The 19,192-nt window shown below is 37.7% G+C and overlaps 1 long non-coding RNA gene across 3 annotated transcripts; it reads left to right on the top strand.

Moving 5' to 3' along the window:
- The first annotated feature begins 10,839 nt into the window (after nucleotides 1–10,839).
- LOC109000153 lies at nucleotides 10,840–17,168 on the top strand. Of its 3 annotated transcripts, none has more exons than XR_004801317.1 (4): nucleotides 10,840–11,083; nucleotides 11,286–11,456; nucleotides 12,161–12,302; nucleotides 13,371–17,168. It is a non-coding gene; the product is annotated as an uncharacterized LOC109000153 (long non-coding RNA). The 3 variants fall into 3 exon arrangements; XR_004801316.1 differs by having other exon boundaries at nucleotides 12,161–15,761; nucleotides 15,880–17,168; XR_004801315.1 differs by having other exon boundaries at nucleotides 12,161–17,168.
- Nucleotides 17,169–19,192: the final 2,024 nt, after the last annotated feature.

The raw sequence follows: 19,192 nt of genomic DNA, 5'->3' as shown, positions 1-19,192 counted from the left end.
ACTGTTTGATTAATTATTATTTTTTTAGACAAATAAGATTCATTGAAAAAATCTTATACATGAATTCATATAAATAATTACTTAATTATGTCATGGTTATATGAATTAAATTAGAAATATAATTTGTAAACTATATATAAAAGTTAATAAACTAGCAAATCTTTCAATATGTATAGCACGCGAACACACACAAAATATCTTAGTTCTATCCACAAACTTCGGCAAAATAACTTTGAATTAATATAAATAATATACCTATTATAAATACATATCAATACAATGATTTATAATATTCATATTGACTCAAATCATGATATCCATCGTATCATCGTGCTAACAACATGATTCTCTCTTATATTTTTAAATACTTGCGAATGCTTGGCATAAATTTTAATATAATATCTACAAAATATTAAATTAGAAGTTGTATGAGTTTATACAAGTCATAACGAGTTTAGATACGATAATAAAAAAAAAAAAAAGGGAATGATTCCAACATTTCTATGCTCCCAACATTGCAGGAGAGAAGCAAGGGGTTGAAGTCAAGAATCTCGTTAATCCCTGTTTTGGCAGTTTGTATAAGTCTCCTTATTGGATTTTGCACTCTCTTCATGAATATATGGTGCCTTGAGGGATGTGGCATTGCTCATTTTAGAGTTGTATAGTAATAAGAAGTTTTTGAATATGATGGATATTGGTTTGTACTACAATACAAAAAGGAAACTACAAGCATTCAAGTTGTGTAACGTTTTCACCCATGTCATGGTAGTAATAATAGATCATGAATAATAAAATATGATTTTCTCTCTTCAATGTCGAAATTAATATTTCGATCCAAAATTAAGATTTTAATAAAGAAAAAGAAAACAGTTAAATACACTAAGATATAATATATATATATATATATATAAACAAATACATTGTTCCTCTTAGGAAAAAAAAACACATATTGGAGGAGATAAAATATACCAGACCCAAAGTAGTTTTCTAATCCCAGTCTCGATCTCATCAGGAGGGAAGAAAGAGAGAAGGAATGAGAGGACAAAAGGTTGAGAAAGCACAGGGTGCCAGGAGGAAAAGAGGAGATGTGACATAAATGGGAGGGAATGTGGCATAAAGGAACAAGGGCAGAAGATAAAAAGGAGGGAACCAAATGATTTCAAGGCCTTCTTCTTCCGGACTTCTTCCAGACATTCACTTCAACCTCTCCTTCAACTTCTTGAACTTGAGAACTAGAGCACTAACGACAGGCTCACCTTTAGAAAATAAATATATGATCTCCATTGTACAACAAGGATGAGTGACCATGAGAGCATGTAAAATAATTATTTATAGTTGATTCTCCCCTCCTAAATGACCCATGGGCGTAGTCATTATGCCAAACCTTGTAAATCCGTGTATCTCCATCTCTTTTACTTTCTCTGCATTTATTTTCTGTTCACTACAATGGATATAAGCACGGACACCATACAGCCACACCAGACCATCGTTGGGGATCCACACCGCACCGATCAAGCGGCGGATTGCCATATTGGGCCGAGATTGACTATTTCTCCCTTTTCGACCTATTATGCTATTTTTAGGCATTAACAGTTGGTGTTGTCTATGGGATCTAATTTACTTTCTACACCAAAAGCGGGAGAAGGATGATTTTCCGGTGTGCTAAATAATCACCGAACGAGCAGATGACATCCTCCCAGATAGGCGCCCTCAACCTTTCAGTTTTTATTTTTATAAAAAACATTGCTGTAGAAATTGGGCGACTGAACTCATTCTTGCCTAGGTGGGGACCCAAGTTACACGCCACTTGAGCTGCAAATGCTCAGTGCACTTTGGGTGCATTATGCACAAAGAGGGGGGAGTAAATGGGTGAGTACTATGGACTTAAATGCACTCTGTGCATGCACATGCACCTCTCGAGTCACTGCATTGTGCACCTACACATGTTAGGCATAACACTATGCATTTAGCTACACAGTGCCATGCACGTCCCATTGTGCATGGCATGCATAACAACATGTACAGTGCCCTATGGGTTTACGTTGTCATGCACCCAGAGGCGTGTGGCGTCTCGCCTTGAGTTCAGTTGACCCGCCTGCAGTTTCAAGCTTCCATCCATGGGGGCCGTGAACAGTGCACCTGGTGGGCATCTCACCGTGCACACGAGAGAACCACTCAGACCAGTAGTGGCGCAGCTGGTGGAGGAGGCAGACGGCCACCACCTAGCCCACTCAGACCATTTGTATATACTGGTGTGGTCCCCAATCAGCCCCCACAGAGCTAGCTTTTGCCATGCAAGCCATGTGTAGTGGCTAAAACTCCTTAACCTAGCTCGTTATGGCACGATAGGGCTGCCACCTCGTGGACAGCCGGCGTTGTTTGCCTCAGGACCATCCCCAACCAGAAGTTGTCTCACTGTTAGCAACACATGCACAGGAGTGCACATGGTCGAGGATACTTGGCCTGGCCCTACCATGGCATGGTAGGGGCGCCGATATCCACCATGTGGACCACCGATGTCGTCCATCTCCTCCTAGGTAGTCTCACACCACCCCACGAAGAGTCGAAGACAACAATGCATCTCGGCCAATGCAAGGTATCCCGGCCACTACATCCCGACCATCACATGCACGGCCGTCTCGAACATCTCGGCCACTATCAACAACTCAGCCAAGTTATTCGATGCCTCCTCTCATGGCCACAAAAATCTAGGGCAGAAACTACCTATCCATGTACTAGCAGGCATCAACACATCTCGGCCATGCACGACGATGACCACCCTGTAACATCCCGTATTTTAGTGTATTTTTACTGAATGATTATTTTTATTTATTCGAAAAATTTATTCTCTTATTTTAAAATTGGTTGGATTTTTAGTGAGTTTATTTTTATGATTTTAATTTGGTGAAAATTAATTTTATGTGCTTTATTAATATTTATTTATTGTTATGCATTTAAATTGCTTTTAATATTTAAATTAAATTATTTCAATTTGACTTTACCATTACGTTTAAATTATTTTATTTAACTTGTGGTTTTGAAATCGTTTCCGTTGGATCATTTTTGTGACCCAAGATGTGAGGATTGGACCTCGTTTCTTTTCCTTCCATTTTCCTTTCCTCATTTCTTTTTCTTCCTTTTTCTTTTTCTTCTTTCTTTTATTTTTCTTTCCTGGTTCATTCATTCCCGCGCGCGTCCAGCTCCTTCCCTCTCTCTCTGTCCTTTCTTCTCTCCCCCAGCCCGCCGCCGTGCGCCGGCAGTGGTCGACACCGCCCGGCTCCCCAACTTCCCCACCGGCCGGCGACCCCCTCCCTCCGTTTCCAGCTCCTCCATCACCTCCGTTAGCCACCATGAGCCTCTCCAAGCCGCGTCACTCTTTCCGCCGCTGCGTCGCCGTCGCACCACCATTGGCCACCATCTTCACACCACTTCATCCTCGACCTCTTGGTAACCCATTGGACCCAACCCCACTTCCGATCCGTCACCGGTGAAGCACATCCAACTCCATTTCCGTTTTGGGTATTTTTGACCATAAACCACCCCTTGTGCCGTCACCCACGACCAACCTTCACCACCACTAGCTTCACCGACATTCCTAGGCCCTACCCTATTAATTTTGGGTCTTCGTTTGTCTCCGTTGAAAAGTGGGTCTTTGAGACCCACGGCCACGGCCACAGTGTATTTGACACTGTTCTGTTGCTGTGTTGCCGCCTCTTGCAGCTTCGTGATCCTTCAGAAATTGCTATATAGCACTGTAAGTATTTTCCAAAGAATTCTTTTGAATTTAATGTATTTTTGCACTAACACATTTCACTGTATTTAAACTGTTGATTGGTTTTGCCGGACTGAGTCCGAGGAGTACGGGGGTCGGATGGATTGGTGATTGGAGTTGTTTGGTTAGATTTGATTGGGTTGGTTATTGATGGTTGTGGATTACAGTTGGTACATGTACATTTCATAATTTCATGCATGATCATGTTTGTAAAGGAAACTGGGTTTTCGTGTATTGCATTCATGTTCATGTGTTCATTGAAAACTGGGTTTTCATGTGAAATGATTTATTGGGTGCGTGTGTATCACGAACCCCAAGCCGAGATGCGGTATTATCTCGGTGGAGCTCCTCTGGTAACTCGGGAGCGTAATATACTGAGTGACGTCCCCTGGATTGTCGCCGGGCGACAATGGGATCGGACGAGAGATTCGTGCCGATTCCGTGGTCTTTCTGCTGGCGGGAACTAGAGGATGCTTGGCTACGTACGTGCTGGGCGCGGAACTGGGCATCGCTCGTTGTGTAGTGGATGTTTTCCCACGTATGTGTTGGGCGCGGAAGTGGGCATCGCTACGAAGCCAGGGTGTGCGGATGACCTATAGGGGAGATCATGGTGCATACATTAAAAATGGACTATTTTCTGAGAAAATAGCGTGTGTTGGATTTTGTGTAAAGCATTTTCTGGGAAAATGTTTTACGAATTATTTTTGGGCCAATTGGGATTTTGGCGTGTGTTGGAAAATAATCATTTTTGGGGAAAATGATGTTTTGAGGAAAATGCATATTTCTTCATATGCATACATGTTGGCTGCATTAAATGCATTTTATTTCTGATGATTATTTGGGTTATACTTACCTGCGGTACCATTTTGTGGTAACGCAGATTTTGATGCAGATGAAGATGAGGGTGGGCCTGAGGAGTCAGCTCTGCCCGAGGAGTGATTTGAGATCACTCATTTGTATTTTGAGACATGTGTTAAACTTTATTTTGGGATGACTGTATAACTTTTTAAACCATTTTACTGATGTTTACTTGTATTTAAATTCTAGTACTTAGTTGACTTATCCGCTGCGTTGTTTTTATTGTACACTATTGCATGTACACACATGGCACTTTCGTTGGGATGCATGACCGTGTTGTCATCATCCTGGCGTCTCGATTCCCATGTTTCCTTACATGGGGGTCGGGGGCGCCACACACCCCATCTTGGTCATGCACGCAGTTGAGTCACAAAAGCTTACATACATCTCAGATAGACACATCTCGGCCTCCAACACCTCACCCAAACCATCTTGCCCTTGTACATCCCGACCACAATTTCCTCGGACTCACAGCTTCTCACACATTGATAGGACACAACCTCCTCGACCTCGGTAGTCCTCTGACCACTACTCCACAGCGACGAGGCCGAGACACGAAGACCCTCAGCAATGTTGTCAAGATTACCCGCCCATGAAGTTAATGGCCAAGAGGGATGTAACGATGGTCACACATCCCATGCAACGGTCAACCAAGGAGGTCATAGTTGTGTAGCGTTTGATGGGCAAGATGTTTAAAAAGAAAATAAAGAAAAGAGAGAGAGAGAGAGAGAAAATAAGTGCAAGAAAGAGAAGAAACAACAACCTACTGTAGCCAATTTCTGTCAAGCAAAAATCTGCTACAGTGGCTAAAACATCCTGGTTTGTCTCCCTAAAAACTTATGTGGATTACATTTTTACTAACATAATTAATTCTTGTAGCATGAAACACCGACTACATAGCCCCACTTGAACATTGCTCGAACGTCTCAATATGTTTCCATCGGTATAAACAGTTTGGCATTCACATGCATAGGGACAAGCGCCTTGACTACTTGCCCTCCCTATGAGAGCCAATAGGCAAGTCCAGCCCCCTCAATGGCTTGACCTCCCTCCCGGCGAGGTACGGGTTCAACTCCAGCCTCCCCGACACTTACCTTCCCTGTAACGTCAATAGACAAGTGCGAGTTTAGTCACAAACTACCCGACTAGTTACCTCCCCATGAGGGTTCAAAGAGGCGAGTCTAGTCTACAGGTTGCTCGACCTAGCTCACGTCAGAGTGCAAGTCCAGCATCTCGGCTGCCTATAGGCTGCTTGACTACTTACCTACTCGTGAGGCACAAAGAGGCAGGTTTAGCCTCAGGCCGCTCAACCTCTCTCATGGCAGAGTGCGGGTGCAACTTCTTGGTTGCTCGACTACTTACCCAAGCCTCCATTACGGCGAAGTTCGGGTCTAGCTCTAGCCTGCTCAACACTTACCTTCCATGCAGCATCAACTGGCGGGTGTGGGTCCATTCCTAAATTGCCCGACTACTTACCTCCCCGTGAGTCTCAAAGATGCGAGTTTAGTCTTTAGGCTGCTCGACCTCTCTCACAGCAGAGTGCGGGTCTAACCTCTCGGCTGCCCGACTACTTACCCAACTTCTCCCACAGTGAAGTATGGGTCCAACTTCTCAGTTGCCCAACTACTTACCTCCCTGTGAGGCTCAAAGAGGCGTGTTTAGTCTCGAGGCTTCTCGACCTTTCTCATGGCAGAGTGCGGGTCCAATCTTTAGATTGCATGACATTTCTCTTGAAACAACATCTCCTCCAGCAAGTGCCAAGCATTTACAATTGTGCCATAACCGTTGTCTCAAACCTTCACCACACTCCGACAAGACTATTCGGGTTTACGAATTCCACACTTACGATTGGGAATTATTTACGCTAACCTATTTGGCTTTTGCAAGATGGTCAAGCATCTCCTACTTACCTTCTCATGAGGCTCAAAGAGGCAGGCTTAGTCTCCAGACTACCCGACCTCTCTCAAGGAGGAGTGCGGGTTCAGTCTTTCGACTACCCGATATTACTCCTGAGACAGCATCTCCTCCAGCAAATGTCGAGCATTTACCATCATGCCATAACTATTGTCTCATATTGTCACCACATTGTAGCAAGACGATTTAGGTTTGAAAATTCAACACTTGTGATTGGGAATTATCTACGCTAACTAGTTTGGATTTTGTGGCACAATTATGCATCTACTACTTACCTCCCTGTGAGGTTCAAAGAGGTGGGCTTAATCTCTAGGCTGCCCGACCTCTCTCATGGCATAGCGCGGATCCAATCTTTCGGCTGCCCGACATTATTCCTGGGACAACATCTCCCTTAGCAAATGATGAGTGTTTAACACTCGTGCCACAACCACCTAGTTTGAGATATGTTCAAGAATGAATTAATAGACAGGAAATGTTAGGGACTGCCCGACCCCCCAAGCACCCAACGGACGGGCATGTCACATGATTGCTAGACCTTCGTCCTCCAAGCTGAGCTCCACACTCGTACCTTAGTCGGTCTAGCCTATGTCCCACACATCTCTTGCAAAAGATGAGTTGTGCACTCGAACCTAACAAGGTCGAGCTAACCTCCTGTTTATCTCGCTAATCTGAGCTTTGCACTCACACTCTACACAGTCGAGCTAACCTCATGCTTATCTCGCTAGGTCAAGCTGTGTGCTCACACTATGCGGTCGAGCCTATTTCCTGCGCATTTCCCGCCAAAGACAAGCTCTATGCTCGTAACTAATGCAGTCAAGCTAACCTTCCACTTATCTCGTCAAGACAAGCTCCGCTCTCTCACCTAACACGGTCGAGCCCATCTCCTGCCTAGCCTCGCGCTCTGAAATCTTCATCACTTGTCGCAAGTGAAACAAATAACCAGGGATATGCTCTCAGAATTTATTTGTCTACGGACTTTGGTGGATTATTTTGATTGCATATTTTATCTTTAAAGATTCTGAAGATCTTCTTTTGGAGCAAATTTTCCTTAAGAATCGTGGCAACTGGAGGAAACAAATTATACTAGGCCCAATTGGTTTTCTAAGCCCAACCCAAGGTTGATAGTCTCATCAGGAGGGAAGAAAGAGAGAAGGAATGAGGGGGCAAAAGGCTGATGAAGTATAGGGTGTCAAGAAGAAAATGAGAGATGTGACATAAATGAGAGGAGATGTGACATAAAGGAACAAGGGGTAGAATATAAAAGGGAGGGAACCAGACAATTCCAAGGGCTTATTCTTCTGGACTTCTTCCAAACTGTGACTTCGACCTATTCTTTAGCTTCTTCAACCTAGGAACCAGAGCACCAATTATAGGTTCACCTTAAGAAAATATATCTTTGATCTCTATTGTACAGCGAGAATGAGTGACCATGAGAGCTTATAAAACAATCATATTATATTGGAATCTCCCCCTTAAAAGACCAGTGGATGTAGGCATTATGCCGAGCCATGTAAATATGTGTCTTCGTCTCTTTTAGTTTCTTTATATTTATATCTTGTTCACTGCCAAGGATGTAAGCACAGATATTGTACAGCCACACCAGACCACCATCGAGTGCTCCACACCACACCGCCACAGCGAGCCAAGAATGACTCTTTCTCCATTCCGCCTGTTGTGCTACTTTTAGGGGTTAACACATGTTTTGACCTTTAGAAACTTTTTGAGGTCAAAATTTTGAGCTAAAGATATCTAAATAACTCAACTCAAAAGCTCTTAAACTTATTGACAGAATTATTACTTTTACAAATCTTTCGGACAAATCTTTCCAGATTTCAGCGACATTATTCTTTACTAATACCACGTCATTACATGATGATACAAGCATGTAGCAGAGGATACTCCCTCATTTTCTTTTATTTTGATTTTTATCATGTAAGTAAATTCATTTTATTGTTCATCATTTAAAACACATATATTTCATTTTTTTCTAAAAAATACCTTGGAAATATTTTTAAACCAATTTCTTTCATATTTTGATTTTATTTTCAATTTTTATTTGGCTTATATATTTTTGTTTTACGTGTATAGGACTGAATTATTTTACATTGTATATATAAAAAAAATTTAAAATATAAAAATATATATGGATATTGTAAATTTATTGGTAGAAATGAAATATTTAAAAAGAATAAAAAAAGAATATTTAAATGATATAGAGAAAAAATAGATAAGCTGATGGATGACATATTGTAAAAGTCAGTATGTAAACTAGAAAAAGTAAGTTTTGGTGATGTACTTTAAAGAATAGGATAAAGAATCCATTGTGAGTGCTCAATCCATTTTTTTATTTGGTTTTTTGTCTCCTAAGCATATGTAAATGAGGGATGATAACGAAGATGTAGCGTTATCAATCAATAATTGAATTTATTATTCTAAAAAAAGAGTAGATCTAGTGGTCCTTAGACAATACCACAAACTGATAAAAATGAAATGAAAGTGTTGTATTTATCATATCTTATATAAGTATTTAGATTTCCAAATACATTATACGAGAAATCTAGAAGGACTAGAGTGACTTAAAAAAATGTATCCTGGACAAGAAAATGTGGCAGTAGATACTATCAAAATGGCCTACTATTTTCGGAAAGGGTCCATTTGGCAAATTTGTTTGTAAAGAGATTGACATTTTGGAATAAAGTTATGGCGAACAGAGATTGTTACTCAAACATTTTCTACAATTTGAAAGAGATAGATATAGTATGTGACCCACATTGTATTTTATGTTGAAATTAATATTACTTATGAGTACTGATATTCAGTGTCTTGGGCTACATATTGTCTATTATGGAGTAACGCTACAAAAATCACAAAACTTCGAGAATTTTATTTGAAAATGCAAAAGCCTAATCATTGCATAAAAAAACAACTAAACAAGAATCAAAACCTGAATTACAATAACCTCAATTTGCAATGATAGTATAATATATACTATCAACATAGAATCTATTAATCTACCTCTTTTTGAACGATTGGAAATGTTTCAATAAAAAGTTTTAAAAATCTCAACCCGCATGTAATCTATTAATCTACCTTTTTTGGGCTTAACTTTGTCATATCCATTTGATCATTACTAAAAAATAATATATAATGCATTAACTTTGTCATATCCATTTGATCACATTCATTGATACTGATTCCGATGGTACTCCCAACTTTAGACGCTTGGGTGCTAGAGTACATGCCCAATTAATAAACATCTTGAATGACTTTTCATTGGAATATCTTAATATTTCTAGCCCCTAGTGCACATCAATCTTAAGTCATGCTAACTTTGTCATATTCTCAGACTATTTCTCATGACCCTTACCAACTTTTGGCACACCACTGGAGCACTAGTGTCTGGGTCTGCAATTGGGTCGATGTGACATGGGGTTCCAAACATCATCGATATATAACAGCCTTGAACCTCTCTTAGGTGGGTTTTGTAGGTACTATTCCTCCACATAACAGTATTCAGGGTTCAATACCAAATGAGTTGTCTAATCTTTATCGGTCAGAAATCTTAAACATCCAATATTGGATGTTTTGCCGCAAAACTATTTGGTAACAAATAATTATTTTTTGCCCCCAAAATCACGTTGTCATAAAATTCTCGCCGCAAATAATTATATTGGACCATTTTATTTGTCACGAGTTACAATCTATGAAAATTAAAGACTTTTTTCCATAAAATTAAGCTCATTAGAAAAAAATTTGTAGATAACAATTTTTTACGATAACATATGTATTCATTAGTAACGGACTTGGTTGGTGACAAAAAATTTACAGTTCCCGCGAATACTATTTGGTAGCAAAATAATTACATTTTGTCACTAAATTCACATCGACAGAAAATTCTCACCGCAAATAATTATATTGGACCAAATTTTATTTGTCACGAGTTTTAATCTGTAAAAATTAAAGACTTTTTCCCACAAAATTAAGCTCATCAGAAAAAGTTTACTGATAATATTTTTTTGCAGTGATAGAAATTTTGTTGCAAAAAGTCAATTTTTAAATTTTCATTCTTTTGTTTCTAACCATTAAGAAACTGTCGGTAATTCTTATTTGCTACCAAATAAATACTTATTGTGTCGAATTATTTTGCGGCGAAACAACTTTGTCGCAAAAAGTAAATTTTTGCTTCTTTATTTTAACTTTTGCGGCGAATATTACATCGCCGCAAATAATTTAGTAAAAACCATTTTATTATTGCTGCGATATTGAAATGCTGCAAAACATTTCATTTTCTCCCTTTCAAAACGTGCATTTTTAAGACTCTGAAACCTACCCAGCCATTCCATTTCTTCATCCCATTTGAATTCCCGCGTGTTTCTCTCGGTGTCTTCCAGCTTCAAAGCCCGCCGTCTTGCCATCGCCCCTCCTCTGCTCTGGTTCTTGTGTCGTCATCACACATCTTCAACTCAGCACCCCGTGTCGCCGTCGCCCATCCTCTGCCCAGCACCTCGCATCGCCATCGCCACTCCCTCTGTGCCCAACGTAAGTTGATTTTTTTCTCATATGCCCAACGTAAAAGCTGCTTAACAAAAATCACAGCAGCTCTAACCAGCTTTAAGATTTACCTATAAACCTTTAATATTTATCAATATCGCATCGCAACACCAATCACCTGCAGAACCCATAGCATTTGGGTTTTTTTGGGATTATAAATATTGATAGAGATGTTTGGGTTTTTTTGCAGATAGCATCATTTTTTCCATGGCCTGAAAACTGATAAGGTTTAAGATACGGGGTTATCAGTTAAGGTCCGAGAAAAAATAATTTTTGGGGGCAAATTTCTGTTTGTCCGGGGTTTTTATGATGGAATGGCAGCTTGTGGGCACCGAGATTCATGGCTTCCATACATTGCAAGGTACGGGCATAAATATATCTTATCTAGTAATTTTTAGAATGCATTTGATCAGTGTTTCTCCTATTTCTTAGCAGTAAAATCACTTTGAAAAGTATTTTTTAGTGATTTCTAAGACCTAATTTCGTGCTTATAATTAAAGTTAGGAGAGTGCTTCCATGCATTTTCCCAGTGTTTTTTGAGCAGCGGGGTAAGTTGCTTAGAACTTTGGCTTTTATAAGCCACGAAAGTAATTCTTCAGCAGTTGTGCTTGGTTGATTTTTCGTTTGGAAATTCATCTGTTTTCCTAGTGTTTTTTTTTTTTTTTTTAGAAAAAAAAAGAGTGCCTTCTACATGTGTAATTTTAAGTTTTTTTTGTTTGACTTTGTTTGCCTTGATAAAAAAAACTTCTTTAAATATCTAAAAGGCCATTATTTTATTTATGGAAAGAAATTATACATAATTCATATAATTTGACAATTTAGAAATGATTGTTGTTCACCTAGCTCTACTAGAATTGGAGTAAACATTTAAAAAAAATTCTAATGGAAATTATTTTTATTTTGAAAAAATAGCTAAGACTGCATTTATGTTAATGAATGTTTAACCTTGTACAATTTGAAAAAGTTCTACATTTATGTTAAACATTATAGTTGGGGTGCGAGTTCTTTATTTATTGATGGTTTAATTCTCATGCTTTTCTTTATTGTTCATTTTTGCATGAACAGATTTAAGAAGCCAGAGCAAGGTGGCTTTGCCCAAGTGAAATTCATGCAATACTTTGCAATTACAAGTATTTCACAATCAATGTCAAGCCACTGACCTTGCCCCAAAGTAATTTCCTATTTCTCTGGCTTTCCTCCAAGAAAGGTATGCCCCTATTTCTATTTTCAATCTCTCCCATAAATCACACTAATGATTTATATCTTGTTCGTTTTCTGTTTTTTTACCCTTGAATATGAGAGAGAGTAGTGTTGGATTTGAAGATATATGATGCCTTAGAAGCTGTAACACTTTTTCTGTTTCTTTTTAATACTAGTTGTTTAATACTAGTTAGTGGGAGGGAGCAGCCTATAGATAGAAATCTTTTTTCCATGTTTGCTATAATGGCTGGGTACCTGCTATATATTGTACTTTCAGGATGAATTTTGATGGCACCACTTGCTTTATGTGTCACGAATTTGTAAATCATTATACAGGTTTGGTTAGATTGTAGTCTTGTCTAGGAAATTGCAACTGCATGTTAATTGTGTTAGTAGTAGTTCCTAGTAATGCTCCTGTAGGATTTAATTGATCTTGTTGTGAGTTCAATGGTGTCTTTCCCGCCACAAAGTCTTTAATAAACTTGAAGTTGGTGAGTTTGATCCCTTCCACCAGTTTAGCCTCTTTTGTTTTGGCAGACATTTCTAATCTTTAATTTCATTCCCTAATTTTGGAATAATATTATAGTTTTGGGTAATTTATTTGATCGCAAATTTTATGCTTTTATAGTGATGGACTTAAAGTAGGTGTGAATTAATTCAATAACTTTAGTGGAGAAATACCATCATGGATGGCCTTTTTTACCAAGCTTCAAAAATTGTTTCTTTATGGTAACAATTTCGTAGGCACCATTCCTCCGAATATAGGAAACCTTTCATTTCTTGTGAGCTTAAGCATCGGAAACAACAGTTTTCATGGCTCAATTGCAAATGATTTGTCTCATCTTCACCGGTTGGAATTCTTAGACTTTGGATATAATGAATTTAGCAGATAAATCCCTTCATGGATGGGGTTGCTAACCAAACTCCGATATCTGTATCTTGATAATAACAGTTTTGTGGGTACTGTTCCACAAATCTTTATCGAACATATCTTCACTGCAACTTATTAGTCTTGCATACAATCAACTTTTGGGCTCCATACCTTCCTCTATCTTCAATATATCTTCCTTGCAAGGAATTTTTCTTGGAGCAAACAAGATTTCAGGTTCGATGCTCTCCATTTTCTTCAACATGCCTTCACTGCAAGCCATTGACCTCGTCGATAATATGCTATCTGGTGCGCTACCAATATTGATGTTTGATAATCTTCCCAACATACAATATTTTTCCATCACTGGCAATCAGTTTTCTGGCCGTCAACTCCCACCCATTTTGTATAAGTACGAAAAGCTACAAATTCTATCCCTATCAAGAAATTATTTCACAGGATGGCTACTCCTGGAGACAGGGAACTTGACCATGCTTACAGAGTTGCATCATGGTGACAACAACTTTAAAGGTATCTTTTAAATTTATTTTAGTCAATCACAATCTTTAACCGATTAGCAAAACGCCATTGTATTCCATATTGACCCTTCTCTTAGTCCCTCCCTTTTTGCTTAGAATGTCAATTAGAATTCAAAAGCATTTATTTTAAGTATTTCGTCAATGCCTACCATTTTATAATTAGAAGAATCATTTGTTGTCAATCTAGATGGTCACTTCAGATCCATTCACCTACCCATTTTATATATTGTACCTATAAATACTACATGACATGGATCAATTAAGAAAACTACACCCAAGTGCTTTCAGCACTTGGTCATTTTCTTACTGCTAAGTTGTATGTGTGATTCAGTACAACCACTTTTTTTGTTAATTGAAATGCACTTATTATTCATATTATGGCCGGTGCAATACCCAGTGAGATTGGTAATCTGCTGAACCTAGAGATTTTTAGTATCTCAATCAACAATTTTGCTGGATCAATTCCATTTGAAATCTTCAATATTTCAACAATACAAGTTATTGCAATGGAGGGAAATCAACTCTCAGACCATCTCCCAACAAATGCAGGCGTCTTCCAAATCTACGGCAGCTTATTCTTGGAGAGAATAAACTTGCAGGATCAATTCCCAATTCAATTTCCAATGCTTCCCAGCTCACTCTCATAGACTTGAGTTGGAACTCATTCACGGGCACAATTCCAAACACGATTGGTAATTTGAGGCTCCTCTAGTGGCTCAACCTAGGATTCAATAATTTGACTAATGAATCTCCATAATTGAGTTTTTTGTCTTATGTGGAAAAGTGCATACATCTAGACATATTCCAGCATGCTTAAATAATATGACTTCTTTAAGAGCTCTCTACTTAGGCTCTAACCAATTGACTTCTACAATTTGTTTGAGCTTATGGAGGCTTTCATATCTTTTGGAGCTTGACCTGTCAATAAATTCTCTAAGTGGCCATATTGCATTAGAGATTGGAAATATGAGTGTCTTGAGAATATTGGATTTGTCAACAAAGAATATTGGATTTGTCAACAAATCAACTCTCAGATGATATCCCAGTAACGATTGGTGACCTTAAAGATCTAACCAATCTCTCTCTGGCATTCAATCGACTAGAAGGTTCAATTCCTTTACATTTTGGTGCACTGGTAGGCTTGGAGTTCTTAGATCTTTCTTATAACAATTTATCTGGTCAGATTCCCAAGTCTTTAGAAGTGCTCTTATATCTCAAACATCTAAATGTCTCATTTAATAAACTACAAGGAGAAATTCCTGAAAGAGGACCATTTTTAAACTTCTCAGCTGCATCATTTATGTCAAACAATGCACTCTACAGTGTGAGTCGATTACACATTTCCCCATGCAAAGGAGGTGCTTCTTTTCCAAAAATACTAAAGTATATATTACCTTCAATTGGTCTAATAATGCTTGCATCATCCATTTCATTAGCCTGAACAAGATTATGCCAAAGGAGGAATGCCAATTTGTCAGGTGACGCAAACATATCACCTTTAGCAACATGGAGAAGAATTTCACACCAAGCAGTTCTACATGCAACAGAAGGTTTTAGTGCAAACAACATACTTGGAGAAGGGAGTTTTGGGTCAGTTTATAACAGAACACTCTTAGATGGTACAAATGTTGCAATAAAATTTTTAAATTTGCAATTAGAAAGAGCGTTCAAAAGTCTTGATATAGAATGCGGGATATTATGCAATATTCGACACCGAAATCTTGTCAAAATCATCAGTGCTTGTAGTAACATAGACTTCAAGACCTTGGTACTAGAATACATGCCTAATGGGAACCTAGATATGTGGTTCTATTCCGAAAACCTTGTTTGGATATGTTACAGAGGCTAAATATAATGATTGATGTAGCGGCAGCACTAGAATACCTTCATCTTGGTTATTCAACACCTATAGTTCATTGTGATTTGAAGCCAAACAATGTCCTGTTGGATGCATATTTGGTTGGACATATCTCTGATTTTGGTATTTCAAAACTCCTAAGTGATGGGGTTTCTTTGACACAAACCATGACTCTTGCTACAATTGGATATATGGCACCAGGTAATGTAAAATGCCTTTCTATAATCATTCTTGTTGTATGCATATACATATTTATTCTCTTTTTGTAGCATTGACCTCCACACTTCAATTCATTCTATTATCTTCTTATCATTTATAGAATATGGATCTGAAGGAGTTGTTTCTACCATGGGGGATGTGTATAGTTTTGGCATTTTACTGATGGAAACTTTCACAAAAAAGAAGCTCACTGATGAAATGTTTAGTGAATGAATGAGCTTGAAGAAATTGGTGGAGGAGTCCGCGTTATCCCTTTCAGTAGTTGAAGTTACTAATGCAAATTTGTTAAGAAACGAAAGTGATTGTGCTGCTATGGAGGAGTGTTTATCATTAACTATGGGATTAGCTTTGGGCTACTAAATAGATTCACCTGAACAGAGGATTGACACACAAAACATTTCAACTACACTTAACAAGATCAAATTAAAGTTTCTCAAAAATATTGGGGGCTAATGTAAGAGACTCAAGTTTGTTTACGAATATTAATTTCATGTTTGTGACACATCAATAGGTTTCATGTGTTTGCTTTCCCAGACATACTACATTAACCTAATATACTTGTTCTTGAATTATGTTTATGGCTTTATTCAATACTTGTTCTTGAAATCTGTTTATGGCTTTATGTGATTCTGTTTAATTATAACCTTGGAATCTAATACCAAACTTATTTTAACCAATTATTATGGGCAATGTGGCTCTCTCAAATGAAATAAATATCGGCTTCTGGACCTAGATTTTATTATGTTTGGTCATCTAGAGCGTCTAGAACCTCCAACATAAAATAATAAAACACCCAAAGTGAAGACAATGCTGGATAAAGTAACTTAAAATTATATGCTTGAATCTTTTACTGTGATCATCAATCAAATCAATCGATGGCTAGGATCTGAGAGAACCAAATAACCCAATATTTTCTAAGATACAAAGATCATCTTTGTTTATACAAAGTGCGGTCTACTGATAAATTCTGTGTTCCTTATTCTCAGTTAATATTTTTGCAGATTTTTTCACTCCCCCTGTCCCCTCTTTTACTCTTTATGGGTTGACTTCAGTGATTGGAGTTTGGATCATTCCAGGAGAAGAATTTTAGATGTGATGTGGCTATTTTTAATGGCTAGGATTTGATTACGGGTTATTCAAACCGACAAGGAGATTGATAAATAAATTGTAATTAATTTGATGGTGTTGATGTTTTATATATCACTTTATGTACTTGAGGAACTTTGTTGGATGTAATGGTGTTGAAATAGAAATTTAGGTGCTACTGTCATGTGTTGATGGTTGAATGTAGATGTCTAGGTTAGTGGAAGAAGAATCAAATTATCAATTAGTGAGATGTTTGAGTTTATGCAAAAGCGTTATGCAAAGATAGCTATCACAATCAAACTGGACAACTTAAAATGGTGTATTTTAAATGGCTTATTGCTTGATAATAAAAGCTTTACACGAGTTTTCAATGTTAGTTGGTATGTTTTATTTAAGTTATTTAGTTTCGTATAAAAGAGTATATGACTTACAATGAGTTGTTTCATTTGATACTTAAGATTAAATAAGTACAAAAGATTGTAATTATTTCTACGCGTCGTGTAGGTATACAACTAGTTAATACCAATAACTGAAATATCAAATCCTATTTTGAGCATGGATTATTTTGCATACACTTGGGTAATTGCTCTAGAGTACTAAAATGTACCAAAGGAAAGTTAAATAAACATATTTTAGGTCTAAATCGAAATGAAAAAAACAAAATGAACAATAATAAAACATAGCACTCCTTTATTACTCCTTTATTGCTAACAAAACTTCAAATTTTAATTCTTGTAACCAACAATTTCGAAGGTACGTACTATCCCATCATCTCTATTTAACAGTACATCTTCATTGCAAAAAATTGTACTTGAAGATAATCAGCTTTGGGGCTCCATACCATCCTCTATCTTCAAGATCATGTCGACCTTGAAAGTAATTTCTCTCGCAGAAAACAAGTTTTCAGGTCTAATGCCCTCCATTTTATTCAACATATCTCACTGCAATTTATTGATCTCAGCAATAATACATCATCTGGTACACTACCACCGGAAGTAGAGAACTTAACCACACTTATAGTTTTAAACCTTTCCAATAACAACTTCGAAGGTATATATAATATTTAGTCTTGATTGGTAGGTTATGCTATTAATTATCAGTAAGTAAATTCCAGTATTTGTTTTTAAACTGTAATTGCATGTCTTACAGGTAGTCAGCTCCCATCCTCTTTGTTCAAGTGCAAACAACTGCAATATTTAAACTTGTGGTCTAATAATTTCACAGGAAATTTATCACCTGAAATAGGGAACTTATCCAAGCTCACATTTTTAAGTCTTGCCTACAACAACTTCGAAGGTAAGTGACGTCTTGTATTAGGTAATTCCAAATGAAAGCAATAAAATAATTAGGTACTCCCATGGTGGAATAATAACAAGGATTCTCAAGATATTCTTCTAGTCAATGCGACAAGTAAAAAAATTGTGATTATGTAAAAACTGCACCAACTAGAGTGCATGTGGCTCCGATCCACCATTGCAATCAACTCAAGGGTGGCTAAACCAATTATAAATGTTGCATGCCTTATAATCAACCACCATGGCATATATTCCAAGTCTTGATTGTTCTCTTACAACTAATAATTATTAGTTGTATGTTTTCTTTGTTATAAAATCTCCTTTTAATAGATTTATTGTGACTGCAGGTGCAATACCAAGTGAAATTGGTAATTTGTAGAACCTAAAGTATTTCAATTTGGGAATTAACAATTTTGTTGGCACAATTCTACTGGAGATATTCAATATCTCAACAATACAAGAGTTTGCCATACCAGAAAATCACCTCTCAGGCACTTTTCCATCAGATATGGGCTACTTCCTTCCAAATCTCAAGAGGATTTTTCTTGGGAGATATGAACTTAGTGGAATGATTCCAGCCTTTATTTCCAATGCTTCACAGCTCATTATAGTCGTCTTGACAATTAACTCATTAATATTGGACTTGATTCCAAAAACACTTGGTAATTTAAGGCTCTTCTAGCGGCTCGACCTCAAATTCAATAATTTGACCATTGAATCTTCATAATTGAGTATTTTTTATATTTTTCTAACAACTCATATCGAATATGTTGTATCTGAGTATGAATTCACTAAATGGAGTCCTTCCTAATTCCATTGGAAACCACTCGACCTTTCTTGAGCAACTTGATCTCAATGGTTGCAATATTAAGGGCAATATTCCCATAGATATTGGCAATTTAAGTAGATTGACATATTTGTCCTTGGGCAGCAATGATTTAGTTGGAACCATTCCAACTACAATTGGAACATTAAGCACGCTCGAATATTTGAGCCTTTTTGGTAAAAGACTAAAAGGTACAATCCCGTCTG

This window comes from Juglans regia, chromosome 4 (genome assembly GCF_001411555.2).
Source record: "Juglans regia cultivar Chandler chromosome 4, Walnut 2.0, whole genome shotgun sequence".
NCBI classification, from domain to species: Eukaryota; Viridiplantae; Streptophyta; class Magnoliopsida; order Fagales; family Juglandaceae; genus Juglans; species Juglans regia.
The sequence above is the reverse complement of the archived record's forward strand: the minus strand, read 5'-3'. Positions and strand labels throughout refer to the sequence as shown.